This window comes from Halichoeres trimaculatus, unplaced genomic scaffold, assembly GCF_033239565.1.
Source record: "Halichoeres trimaculatus isolate MK-OKI-2021-1 unplaced genomic scaffold, fHalTri1.1 fHalTri1_scaffold_3, whole genome shotgun sequence".
Taxonomy (NCBI): Eukaryota; Metazoa; Chordata; class Actinopteri; order Labriformes; family Labridae; genus Halichoeres; species Halichoeres trimaculatus.
Window position 1 is genome coordinate 18,477,020 of NW_027437181.1, and position 13,491 is coordinate 18,490,510.

General features: G+C 39.4%; 1 protein-coding gene across 4 annotated transcripts in view; it reads right to left on the reverse strand.

Annotated features, from left to right (window-relative positions):
- sbf2 (SET binding factor 2) overlaps positions 1 to 13,491 on the reverse strand; it is a 92,701-nt gene that overhangs the window by 59,204 nt on the left and 20,006 nt on the right. The window lies entirely within an intron of this gene.

The following is a 13,491-nucleotide window of genomic DNA, read 5'->3' on the forward strand; positions in this document are numbered from 1 at the left end:
ATCAAAAATTTTCAAAGCATGACAGCACAGAGCATATTTTTAGCAAATTGCAGGCAGTAAAACCCACAAACAATGTCACCATAACAAAAAGCATATCTAACAGGTTTTAACAGTGTGAGTCATAACCAATCAAAATGAAAAACATCTGCAAAGCGTGGAAAAACAGTTTTTTTTTTTCTAATATGGTGTTTCAATACACATACATGGTTTATTAGTCAACTGGGTTTAAAGTGGATTTGTCTCTGTGCACCAAGAAATTAAAACAAATGCCAATTAAACAAGGCAGTAAATGAAACCACATTGTGGTTGGTGGGTTCACAGAGTGAAATGAATGCTACTATCTCAAACAAAGAGAAATGTGCAGATATCTGCTGTGGAGGGATCATTATTTGTGAGACAAAACTGAGGGCCAAACTATGTAAGGCAGGCAGGCATTTAGTCCAAGAGAGGAGTGTTTGTGTCTGGTCTCTCTCTGTTTTTGCTGGAGGCCCAACCGGCCCTGGCTCTGAAAACACTGTTTAGACTGCTCCTCAGGGGTTACGAGAGGGATCACTGGACACATGGAGGAAGAGAGGAGTCTGGGTAAAGGAAGGGTGGGTAAGGGCAAAAACAGATGGATGGATTGATGGATGGACAGATGAATAGATGTTTGAACAGCCAAAGAAAAACCTATGAGCACAGCTAAAAAAAAAGAAGAGGGGGCAGAGGAGGAGAAAGAAACACTCTGAGGACAGGTAGGAGAACAGGAAAAAAAAAGTAACTCAAAAAAAAAAAGTTAGGACCAGGATGCCACTATCGTCCAGCAGATACAATAGCTTGCAGGAAATCTGGTGAACCTGCTTTGTAGTCAAGTGTGTATATTTGTGTGCGCATACACAAGGACAAGTGCAGATGATTGTGATTGTGTCCTAAACTATTCCAAGTATGCCATTCATTGTTGTCAAAACAGAGATAAACACCTTTGGGACTGCATAGCTCAGAAGATCATGGAAGATAGTCATCCTGCGTGTGTGTGTGTGTGCGTGTGTGTATGTGTGTGTAGGCATGGCTGCATGTGCAAGAGAGGGACTAGGTGTGAGATGCAGAGAGCACGTGGGGGATGGAGCATGAATAGACTTCCCTGATCTTAAATCAGTGTTTCCTTTGGGCCGTTATCTCGCCGCTAGGTCTGCAGAGAGACACTCGAGGGCTGGCGTCGCTTCAAAGACATTTGAGGGAGCTCAATGTTTAGTAAACTTTACTTGATTCAGAGGCCGTGGCATCCAGACAGACTTCTGACATCATTCTAGTACAATTTATGACGGTCTAACAAAAATATGAATGATTGTCCAGCTTTGATGTTTCTGGATCAAATGAGAGGTTTAGAACCGGAACAGTTGACAGTAAAGAAAAAGAAAACATTAAGAGACGAGTTGATCGAGATGTTTTTGTATTTCTACCCTAATTTTTGTTACAGAGGCTGATTATGTTGTTATGCATAATTATGTGAGTGTGATTTAATTTCTTTGTGAATCCAACACATTAAAGTCTTGGAGTTTGTTTTTTGTTTGTGCTTTTTTTGTGATTTAAGAACCTGTCCAAATATTCTGCAACTCATGCAAAAGCCAGGAAACGCCTGAAGGGCTGTGATGCACTCTGAAAATGTTGTTTATCATGTCAAATTGAACTGCGCACGACCATTTGTAAACAGAGAAAACATACTTAAAATGTCCAAATTGAGAAATGATTTGATTTGCAGTCAAACACCAAGTGCAGCATGTCGCGTGGATATAAACACAAGGGTCACATTTTTAGGGATAATCCCATCAGGATTAGGAAAAATGAATAAAGATGTGTTGTTTCTGATGTAAATGAATATAATGAAGGATATTTATTTAAAGCAGTTTTATCAAAACCTGTCGTGATGTCAGGCTGCAAAAGAATGTGATCTGTAGAAATCAGGTGTTCGCAGACAAACACCCGTTGACACCCAGGAAGGATGGGCTGTGGACACCTGAGAAGATGTAGAGTCAAGGGTGAAAAGTGTAGTCCTGACCGCAGCATGAGACCCAACCCAAGCTGTATTGTACACTCAGCATGACGCAAAACTCCACAGCAGTCCAACGGTTGCAAAGGTCAACATGTTTCAAACTGGCCTATATGAACTACACAAATACACACACACGCAGACACACACAGAGCTGAGAGAAAGGACATCTCCCATTCCTAAATTAGACCTTAGTCAAGTGACAAAGGAACTTGGGGACACACTTGGCGTATTAATGTCAAAGCTAAGTAAACTGCTGCCCTCGAGCTAAACCCACCACATCACATCATGTGCTGCAGCCTGGTATGACGACACCTACCCAGCTGAACCACCCAGCCACCCAGACACTGACACTGGAGCTGCAGTCTGACCTGCTAAGCATTGTCACGGCAGAGTGTACGAAGAGCAACACTATTAAAAAGAAAAAACAACGCAGAGAGGATTAGCCTGATTAGGACAGGGCAGCATTCTTACAGTGTGATGTGACATCAAGGCCGAGTCAGGCCGGCACAGGCCGGATATAACCAGAGCAGCAGCCATTACAAGGATGACTCAGGATAAAGAGACAGAGTGAATCAATCCAGCTTTGTCTTCACGGATGATGCAGCTGAATCATGACTTCAACAGGCATTTCTGTGTTTCCATTATAACCCCAACACTTAAGAGCCTGCTCCTTGGGGACATGCAAACATGAGTTGAAGGGTCATAAAAGCTTTAAAGAGTTCCTGTTACCACAAACTAGCTCAATCCGGCAAATCTTTTTGAAAAGGAACATGTTGCATAATTTGTTATAGCAGAATGAAATCAGGCATAAAGTTTTCATTTATCCCAGCAGCAATAAAATGTCCGAAGACTAAGCCGTCTTTGATCCCAGCATAGACAGGAGTGACCTCGTGAAATGAGAGAAAGTCGAAAACACTTTCCACACTGCACTGTGTGTCTGACAACATTCAGGAACAGAAGAATGAACTTATGACATTGACTTTAAATAATAAACACGCAGAAAGTAGGGATGCACTGATCCAACCTTTCTGGTCCGGATATGGATACTGATACCAATACCGATCGGATACCAGTGTTAAATAATAACCTGCATGCCCTACTGTGGGATAAGACTGGTAATGTTTTGGGTAAAAGGCAAAAAAATGAGTAGATGGAATTACTGAAGTTTGTATTTAAACTCTGAACTATTTGAAAACAGCATAGAGCTGTTTGGCTAGGAGGATAGAAAACATGGATCTCTTCCCACTGATACCGATCCTGCTTTTTTTTTTTTTTTTTTTTTTAAATATTTTATTGAAGACACAATCAAATGAAATACAATTATATAAATTCAAAATGTACAATGTTCTCTTTTTTCTGTTTTTTTTCTCCTAACAAAACCCATTGTCTCTGCATTCAAAGAAAATTATAAAACATAAATAATAATAATAATAATAATAATAATAATAATAATAATAATAATAATAATAATTAAAGAATATAAAAAAATAAAAAAATACACACACATATATATATATATATATATATATATATATGTATATATATGTATATGTACACGCAAATAACCGATCCTGCTTTCAGGGGCACGGTTGCACTGATAACCAATACCACCAACAGGTATCGGTGCATCCCTAGCAAGAACATACACTTTAGTGTTAGTTTGCACTGAGATGTCTGCCAAGGACAGAGTTCAGCAAATTAAGAAAAGCCACTTTAAAAGTTCAATTTTGAATTTTATTCATGACATTATAAAGCACCATTGTCTCAGCACTGCATCAATTTCTAAGTGATTCCTCTTATTTGTTTTTATGTTTTGTTCTATGTTTGCTCTTACTACAACATAAACTTTTGTCATAGAAACCAGTGTGATTTTGGTCAATATCATTCCTTGCCTGTGAGATTACATACCAAACTTTAATGGATTTGTCCTTGGCCCATGCAACATCCTCCCACCAAGTTTCATGATAATCACTTTTGTACTTTTTTTTATGAGATTCTGCTGAGAAAAGTGTCTCCAAAACCTGAACCTCCTTGGGAGGCATTAGTAAATATGGCTTGCAGACAAAAGCAAATCTCAAACTAGTTATTACATAAAGTGAAACTTACAACAGACAGTCTATATGTATCTATAATCTACTGAACTTGCACACAATAACAACATCTTGTTGACAGAGCCTGAATGTAAAGCAACAGCCAAGACAATGCAGCCAGGAAAACTTCACAACAGATGCTCAGTACACTATGCTCTTCAATCATCCTCTTCCCACTACCTTGTTCTTTTCCCATTCATGTTGTAGAGACACATGCCAGGAAGAAGACACAAAGACGGAAAACCAAGTGAAGAGGTCAGCGGCGTGCTGCCTGCCCAGACCTCCTGCCTTATCAGGTCTGCAGGATGAGCAACGGACAAAACATCCAGAGACGGCTGCTGCAGCCGTGTGGTTTGGCACACAAACATACACCCACCCCCCCTCGACCTCAACCATCTTCTTAACTCATGGTTGACGTGTTGAATTCAATAAACAAAACTGTCAACAAAATGACCATAATAGTGCTGTTATCCAAATACTATTTAGTGGTTGGGGTCAGTCAATTTACTGCCAAAGTTTAAGTCTGTCTTGAAGAGCTCTGCTGAGGTGGCACCTCTCCCTCCACTGCCATCCCTCAGCTCTGCCTCCCCGCTGTCACCAACACGCCTTGTTTCATTTGCTTTGTAGTTATGCAATGTGCAGCACATATGGTTCAATTTAGAGATAGATATTTTTAGATGACCATGATGGACCACATAAATGTCTAGTCATGCAGGACAGGAAGAGTCATTTAACAAATATTGAAAACTATCCTGTAGTCGAAATCTTGAGCTTCATGGAAGCCATATGTGCAGGGAATGTAACACCAGTAAAGAACCTACTACAAGATGTATTTTTAGCACATGTAAAAAAAGTTTATTTTAGCTCAGCATAGTTCAGAAACATGATCATGAAGACAACTCAGCCGACCCCCCAAAGTCCCATGGGCAGATTTGTTCATTTCAAGAGAATAGCTGGGTTTATTTCAAAACACAGCATAAATTAAAAACATACCATCATTTCTCCACATGCAACTCAAAAACAAAAAATTCATCAAGAGGCAAATAAAAAAGGACTCTTCGGAGAATCGGACATTCCAATGCCTGAATCAATCCTCTGTCCGATGAATTCATCCTGCTCTTCTACCCTTACTTCTTAAGCCAAACTTGAATCGCATGTGTGATTATCATAGTTGGCGTGACATTCACTATTCTAAACGAACCGTCATAGTGTTTGTTTTGGTCAAAATTGGTTAACAAACACCATATCTTCTAAGAATAAACAAGTTAGATCATCACAAAAGCTGTTGTCAAGAGGACAAAAATTCCCTTGTAGGATCCAAGTGGAGTCCATGGATTTTCCCGACAATGTTTTATAGCAGGTTCTAGCGGTAAAACTAATATTAAAACCACTTGAGAAGGAAGAGAGATGATTTAATAAAACCTCCTACAAATGTGACGGCATCTGTGAAAACTTAAGTGAGAAGAGCTTTAGGAGTAAGACATGTCAGGCTTGGGGCATTAAAGCAAAATTAATCAATGACTTCAGCTTAAGGAATACCCAGACTGCCGTGTGTCAGCCCGCCTGCTTACACAACTGGGTTCATCATGGTTTTACAGTCTGTTAGCACACTGTACTTTTTAGACAAAATTCAAGAACCATGTAAGAGGCCACATTATTCTTTACAACAAAGACAGAGAATATAGGAGAAATGTTCATAAATTTGACGTGTTCCAAATTTTTTTTTTTTTTTTAATTCTAATTTGGTAGAGTTTCCAATGTTCCTTTATTTCAGAATTTAATGTTTCTTGACTCCCCTGTAGGAGTGTCATGTCTTCAACAAAAATCTGTTTTTGATACACACGCCGCTGCTCAGTAAAACATTATGAATTCAGCTGAAGTTTGTAGATAAGTAACAAGACCAACTACTGTGTTTATCACTTTCTGTTGCTCATGGTTAGGCAGACTTTGGATCATGTAAAAAAACAACGCATTCCAGCCAGCAGCCAGCAAGCTGTAAAATATTACAGACATCGTAACAATTCATCGAGAGAGATCCAAATCAGAATGCACACCAAAGGACAATAAAACATCTTCTGATTTTGGCACTCGTGACAACTATGCCTGAAAAACACAAACATGGCTGTCCTACTTCTGCTCTACGTGGCCCGGAGCTCAAACACTTACAGGACATGGAAGTGAGGATGCGGAACTAGTGGTTTGCTCGGTATAAATATTTATGAAACAAATAGTTCGGCTTTATCAAAGAGATGATGTCAAGATGGAGCGCTGGGCCTTATTTTACTACAAATACACATAACTGACCTTCTCTGTTACATAAGGGACTCTTACTGGTACACAGACGGGTAACAGATGACAGAGTTGTCCTCCCCATTCATGTAATCTGCAATAGTTACCCCGCCTCCCAAAGTTATCAGTGCTTGTGCTTATTTTTCAACTTATTACTCACTTTTTTAAGAGACTTGGGCTGCTTCTTATTTAAGTTTACTCTTCTGACCTGACCAAGAACCATGAAGTCAGATTTGACCTTCCACTGGGTCACATCTGGCCTCCAAACCTCGACTACCTGCAGCTGCGCATTTGGCTTTCAAGCACTCCACTTGTATTTGCATGACTGTGACCAGGCTGTACATCTTTTCATGAGCAATATGAGCACTTAAACCATCGATTCAGACTGAAAGCATAATCCTAAAGCAATGGATGTTGGGTTATCGTTCATCCCATGTGTTTTTGGTCGGTTCCAATGGACAATGTATAGCTACACAATGGTTATTCAGTGCAGGTACGACCAGAGGTAAACAAAACTTAACACTATATGATGAAAAGTGTGCTCTCTTCACTACAGCAGAACATTAAATTGGTGATGGGATCCTTAATTTTCAATTTCCTTAACAACACAGCAGCACATCTTATCTTTCTGCTAATTCTGTCCTCTACATTCATGCATGTTTTCTCTTACGTAAAGGCTCTTCCTTCCTCCTTCTAACTAGCTAATGTACTACTCATTGTTGAAAAATGAGGAGGAAATGTAAAGGAAGGCTGTTTCAGCACCATGCTGCCAGTTGTACCTTGTCCAAATATTGAATATTCTTCTTTGATAACCAGTTGAAATTCCCTAATTGGTCAATTGAGTAAAAAACTATTTGAAGGTATATGATCTGTTTCAAAATGCTCAATATCCAAGGCCGTCTGTATTTTACAGTATTTGAATTTCTCTAGGACTCAAAGTAGTTTAAGGCCGAACTGTTATCATTTGTCTGGTAATATCAGTACCACACTGACACAGTCTTGTTTTTGTTTTCTTTTTATGGGTCAGCTGACTGCCAGTAAATCTTTTTTTTTTTTATATATTCCAGCTGTAAAAAGTAAACATAAAACATCAAAACAGCCGTGAGCACATGGAGTGATGAATGAAAGCACAAGGTAAACAGCTTTGTCCTGAGGTTGTAGTTTAGTACAATGGCTGTTCTACGTCACACCGTCCTTTACAGCACAGAAAGATAATGGCTGATAATGACCTGACGGAGGAACAGGTGCTTCCTCCACCGCCTCGTGGGGGCCCAGACTGACTTAGTGTTCACCATCAGCCTTAGTCTCACTTCTGCTCCTTAATGTCAGCTCAAACCACAAGAGCAGTTGCTCTACAGTTGTTCTATGTGTTATTTCAGGGTAAAGATAACATCCCGTACATGTCAGTGTCAGAAGTTTCATGCATGAAGTTTTCATTTTTACTAAACTTATGTATGATCTACTGAGTTATAATCCAACCATCACAGTAAGGTATTTTCTATTCAGGGACACTGGGCCACCTGATATGTCTTTGCTTCAGGTGGGTCGATGTGTAAGTCACTCTCCTTTGAAAATATTTGAAGGTTTACAGAACAAGAGGCAGAAAACCAAACAAAAAGAGAAACACACTTGAGATAGTCAACTATTATCCGCCAGAAATAAACACATCCAGGTGCAAGACATCCCCCAAAAAATGAATATTACCTCAAAGATGTATTTGGCAACTGAAAACAACACGATTGGAAAACCACAGAAGATAGTCTGACAGGATCTGTCTCCATAATCACTTTATTTTAAAAACGATAATGTGGAAACAATGCTTCTGGTTCTGTCTTTAGATGATACAGCCCGAAAGGAAAGGATGTTCTGTAGTGAAACGAGACCTTGATCGGCGTGCCTGACCTTTTTGAGCCAAGGTCTATTTTGAAAGTTATTAGTTTGCAGAAATTTATCAGTAAGACCAAGAAAGCCTAGTTGATAAAATGAAAATTAAAATATTGGTTGTTGTTTCCAAACATTGAATTGATAGCTAATTGGTTCCAAAATTGTTGCTTCTTTAACCTGCAGGTACTAAAAAAAAGGAGACCAACAAAATGAATCTTTGACAGATTCTAAGAACAAAAGCACTAAGTGAGTAAATAAATCTAGGTTGCATGAATTTAAGTATGACTCCAGCCAGTTTCTCTGTCAGTAAATTGTTTTTACTGCACACAGTAGTATTTCCCAGTAGCTAGGAATGCACTGAGCCAGCCAGCTCGTCAGATGAGAGGAAATTCAAAGGAAAGCCGGGGTATCCCAAAACTTTGCTCTTGGACCTTTCTGAACCTGGCTATTGGCACCAGCTCACAGCTACATGTTTATGCTCAGCTCCTGGCAGGCCGCACACGATGGTCATCAGTCATTGTTTTAGTACCGTTTGTGTTTTGTTTGTCTGAAGGGGGAGTTTTTATTTGTAACTGTCAGACCTGGATTTACTGGAAATCATAGAATTCCCATCGGGGTGCAAATGCCCGGACAACAAGGAAAGAAACACCTTCGTACCTAATAAAGTGAGAAGTATATTCTGTGTATTCTGAGCCTTCATTTCATCCTGTGTATTCCCATTTCCTGGTGAGCCTTTCAACATGGAAAGTCCTGCATGCCTGACAGTTCCAGCTTTGTTTCCTGATGTGTTTAGCTTCGCTGGCACACGAAGCATTGATTACTCATGTGTGGATCTTCCTGACAAACACATGATCTGATTCTCCCCCCCTGGCTGGAGCAGCATCCTGCTATCTGGAATGCACTGTTTAGCTTTTCTCTCATAGTTTTACAAATATCAGAGCACCGACGTGCAGCGCGACATGTCAAGCTATGGTCACTTCAGTCAATCCATCAAGTGATACAATAAGCCTGCATTCTTTCATGAGCCTGGTTTGGCATGGAGCCTGAAACTGACTCACCAAGGGTGCATTATCTGACTAATACCATTAAGCTGTGTCATGACTTGCTTATCCAGTGGCCTGCTGAGGGAACAAGGCAAGATAAATAAACTCCTCTTTGATTCTTTGCTAAACTGGACTGATCCTGATCTAAACCTGAAGGCTCAGCTCAAACTGGAGTGAGGTCATTATGAAAGTATCTATGGTGAGGAAATAAAGGGAGCATTCCTGAAATAAGCCACTCCAGATATCATCTAACTCACCTAAGTGACACCAGCAGTTAACACAGTTTCTGAATAACTTGAACATCCTTCCGGGAAGTGCAAGCCACGTTCTGAATAACAGCAAGGGTTTGAGTGAAAAACTGAGTTCAACTGGTCAAAGTTCTAGACGAGAGAAATGACAAAAATGTTTACAGTCTGGTCAAGTTCAGTCAAATTTCTGCATTTGAGGGACTTGAGCCCCAAGAGAAATTATTTCAAATTTCAGGGCCACACATATTTGTAGGGATGAGTACCTTTCACATTTGAAACGATACTGTACCGATACCCGGTACCTGGCAATCGGTACCAGTACTCAACGGTACCAATTTTCAGTACTTTCTTGTGTTCATGTGGTGAAAAATATCAATTTGTTCAATAATAAAATATGTATTTTTTTTCAACTTAACATATTTATCCTTTACTATATAACCTTGCAATGCTGTGTTCATGTCCAGCCTGGAAAATCACCTACTCTTCTACTCTCTCACAGTCACAAGGATGCATTTAGGTATCTAAACATGGTACCTTTTGATTTTACGTGAACCGGTACCTGGTACTTTTGACAGAATCCGGTCGGTACCTTTAAAAGTACCTAATTCGGTACCCATTCCTACATATTTGTCCAAGGAGATCACATAATAGTGTAGGTTGACATACTCCTAAAGTGCCTTTGTCAGTTGTGATGCAGTGGGCTTTTTATTACACTTTACAGTACAATCAGTATTAGATACTGAAACTTATTATGCTTTCATTTTCATCTCACTCTCAAATTGGTCTTTTTTTTTTTTTTTGCACCAAAGTAATCGATACATTTTTCTTCTTTTTGATGAGTACATTGTCTCCTTAAATTTGCCAAATTGAGCAGATGGAGACTATATTTCACTTTGGTTTCCACAATTAATACAATAAGACAAAATATCAATTCCAGAGGATTTGAGGATTCTTAGCCTTTATTAGGTATAACCGATAAAGAGTAGAAGGAAATGTTGGGGGAGAGAAATAAAATCAAGCTGGGACCGAGAACCAATCCTATAACTAAAATATAGTTTGGTTTATGGTCAGAATTTGATATTTTACACTTCCTAACTGATCAAAAAGTTGGCAAAATTTACACTTTTTATGTCATTTAGAAATGAGCACAAACAATAACTCAAACATGTGAGTATGCTCTCAAATACCCGAGAAGAAGATTTTCCTTAGAATGTTCTTGAAATCCCAATCAATGGTTTTAAGAAGAATTTTCTCCCCAGGACAGGTTGGTGATGAGACTTCTTGATGTCAGAGAAGTGATGTAGTGCCTGCAAAGTGAGTCAAAGTGGAGGGCCTATTTTGGAGACTACACTTTGGTTCACCATCAACCATCATTTGACAGTTGTGTGGCTTGTAAAATAGAATTTGGTGAAAATTATGGAGAATACTTTGGGGTTTGTGGGGGAACAAGAAAGCTGAAATCACCAAGGCTACATATGATGTATAATAGTCTTATCAATTATCCTTGGTTTTGGCTGTTATCGTATAGTGAGTTCCTCCACACTTTTCATGGCTACCAGTAACTCTCTGAGGAAGCAGTGGGACCAATAAGTAAATGACCGGCACGACATGTGGTCAGAGAACAACTCTTCTGGCCTGGCTGGCTTACAGGAAGAGAAAACCCACACAGCATACTGTGTGCTGCTCTGAACCAGTACTGAATTACTATTGTTCAGTGCTGCAGCATCTCCCCCACAGTGACTGCAACACTGTTTTCACTGTAGACGACCTAAGGTTAAAATGCCACAGGCCTTTTAAAAGGTGAGGACAGGTCACTTAGAGACTTTGAAAACAAACTAAGAAATACGTCAGGGACAGACAATGTACAACAAATGGAAAGTTTTGGAACCAACAAATACTATGAGGATGTTTCAGCTGCAGCGTTCACAAAGGTCAATCCTTAACTGCAAACTAGGGGCTTTAAAAAAACAAAAAAACACCCCAATTTGTTTAAAACATTTTTAAGCGTTTATAGTCTGGAATGTCCAATATATGTTCCAACAGCTTTTCTTCATTGAGCCACAGTGGAAACTCCTGAAATTATCGCTTTAGGCAAAAAATGCAGCAAAACGGGAAAAGATGTAACCATGTATGGACCCCCCCCCCCCTAACTTTTAGTACAAATTCAAACTTGCAGGTAATAAAAGCAACACCTAGACACATGATTTTAAAAACGTTAACACTGATGTCATTGGAGAGGACTTTGTTTTCCTGCTGGGGATCCTGACTGCAGTGGAGACAGCACAGGGTGAGTCTGCTGTCAGGCTGTCGTCTGCAGGCTGCTTGTAATGGACTGACCCTCATGTTCAACACTGAACTTTGTCGTGCTTCGGAATGTGTTTGACCTCTCAGGCAAAGTCGTCAAGACATCTCACTTCACAAAACACACACACTTTACATGCCTTTTACAGCAATTTCATGGTCATCCAATCTAGGCATCATTATCTTTTGGGGCAATGTGGAAGCTGGGTAAAACTTTATGCAAGTCATGAGCACATAAATCTAGGGCTGGGGGAAATATTGTGCATCGCAGGCTTTTGCACGTGATATATAAAACAGCTATATCGCAATCATCTGAGTATAAACAGAATACTAAATGTTTTATAGTTGTCAGAACGTAATTCTCTTCGGTGATTCGCTTGTTTCGCTCACGGATTGTTTTTAACTTTCACTTTCGCTTTTCTGCGCACTCTGCCCCCCCTCTCTGAGTGCCGTTAGGTCACAGCAATTGTGCACTCTATAAAATTTGGCTTTGCTGACCAGTAATGTACACACTGGAGACAGAAAACCTTTCAAACATCAAACTGAGGCACTTGATGAAAAGCTATCTAATGATTTCAAAGCAGGTCATATAGATTTTTGGATGGTCAATAAAAAACAAAAAGATTGTATAAAAACAGCAAGTCAAAAAAGTTGCTGAATATTGTAGGTGAAATGTCAGGAAACGGTTATATTCTGTGCAGTTACTGTCTTTTTTACAGAGATAAAAAAAAGCCAGTTTGAAGAAGATCAAGTTAACCTTCTATAAACAACTAACTCAATTTGTTTTATGTACTCCATTATTTCATGCAACAAAGAGCAACGAGCAAAACATCCAATAAAGTGGAGGCATATTGCTTCCACTCTGTTATAATTCAAAGCATGAGAGTTTAATTGAGGTGAAGTTAGCGGTAAAAATTTACGGCTCAGTTTACTGGCAATTGTTGTAAGTTGCAAAGGCAGGTTTTTAAACATGTGTCTCCAAAGCTTGAGTCACTACGATTTGGTTTAAAAAGTAAAATTTCAATCAGGTTGTCCCACAAAGGTGACTTTAATTCTTCAGAAGAATGAAAAAAAAATAAACTGTGCGTGTTGGAAAGAGGAGCTGAATCAAAAAAATGCTCACAAGGGAGGCAGAAACTCACAAATCCAGACATGAATCATGGTCAAATGCTGAGTCAAAGCAGCAAATTTTAGCAAAGATGAACAGAATCGTGCACCAAACAGTGAGTAAACAAATACTGCTTGTGATTATAAGGGCAAACTCAGCAGCCTTACAGCTCCAACAGTCATGAGTTGTTTTTTTTTTCTCCAAATGTGCCTTAAACCACAAGGGAATAATCTAAGTTGGGAAATGAGGGTCGTTCCTGTGCAGCATTGAAAAAAAAATTAACAAAGCATGACAACCAATTGAACATAAAGGCTGTGGTTGGCAATTTGCAGGGCAGCTGCTATGTTTGCTTATCAAACTGAAAATTTTAACTGCGAGGAAAAACAAGCACATTCAGCTGACAGTGGGTCCTTCAGAGATGCAGATGATACAGTAAATCATGAGAATAACCACTGATCGTTTTAAAACCCAAACGTTTACATATCTAGAGAATCTATCC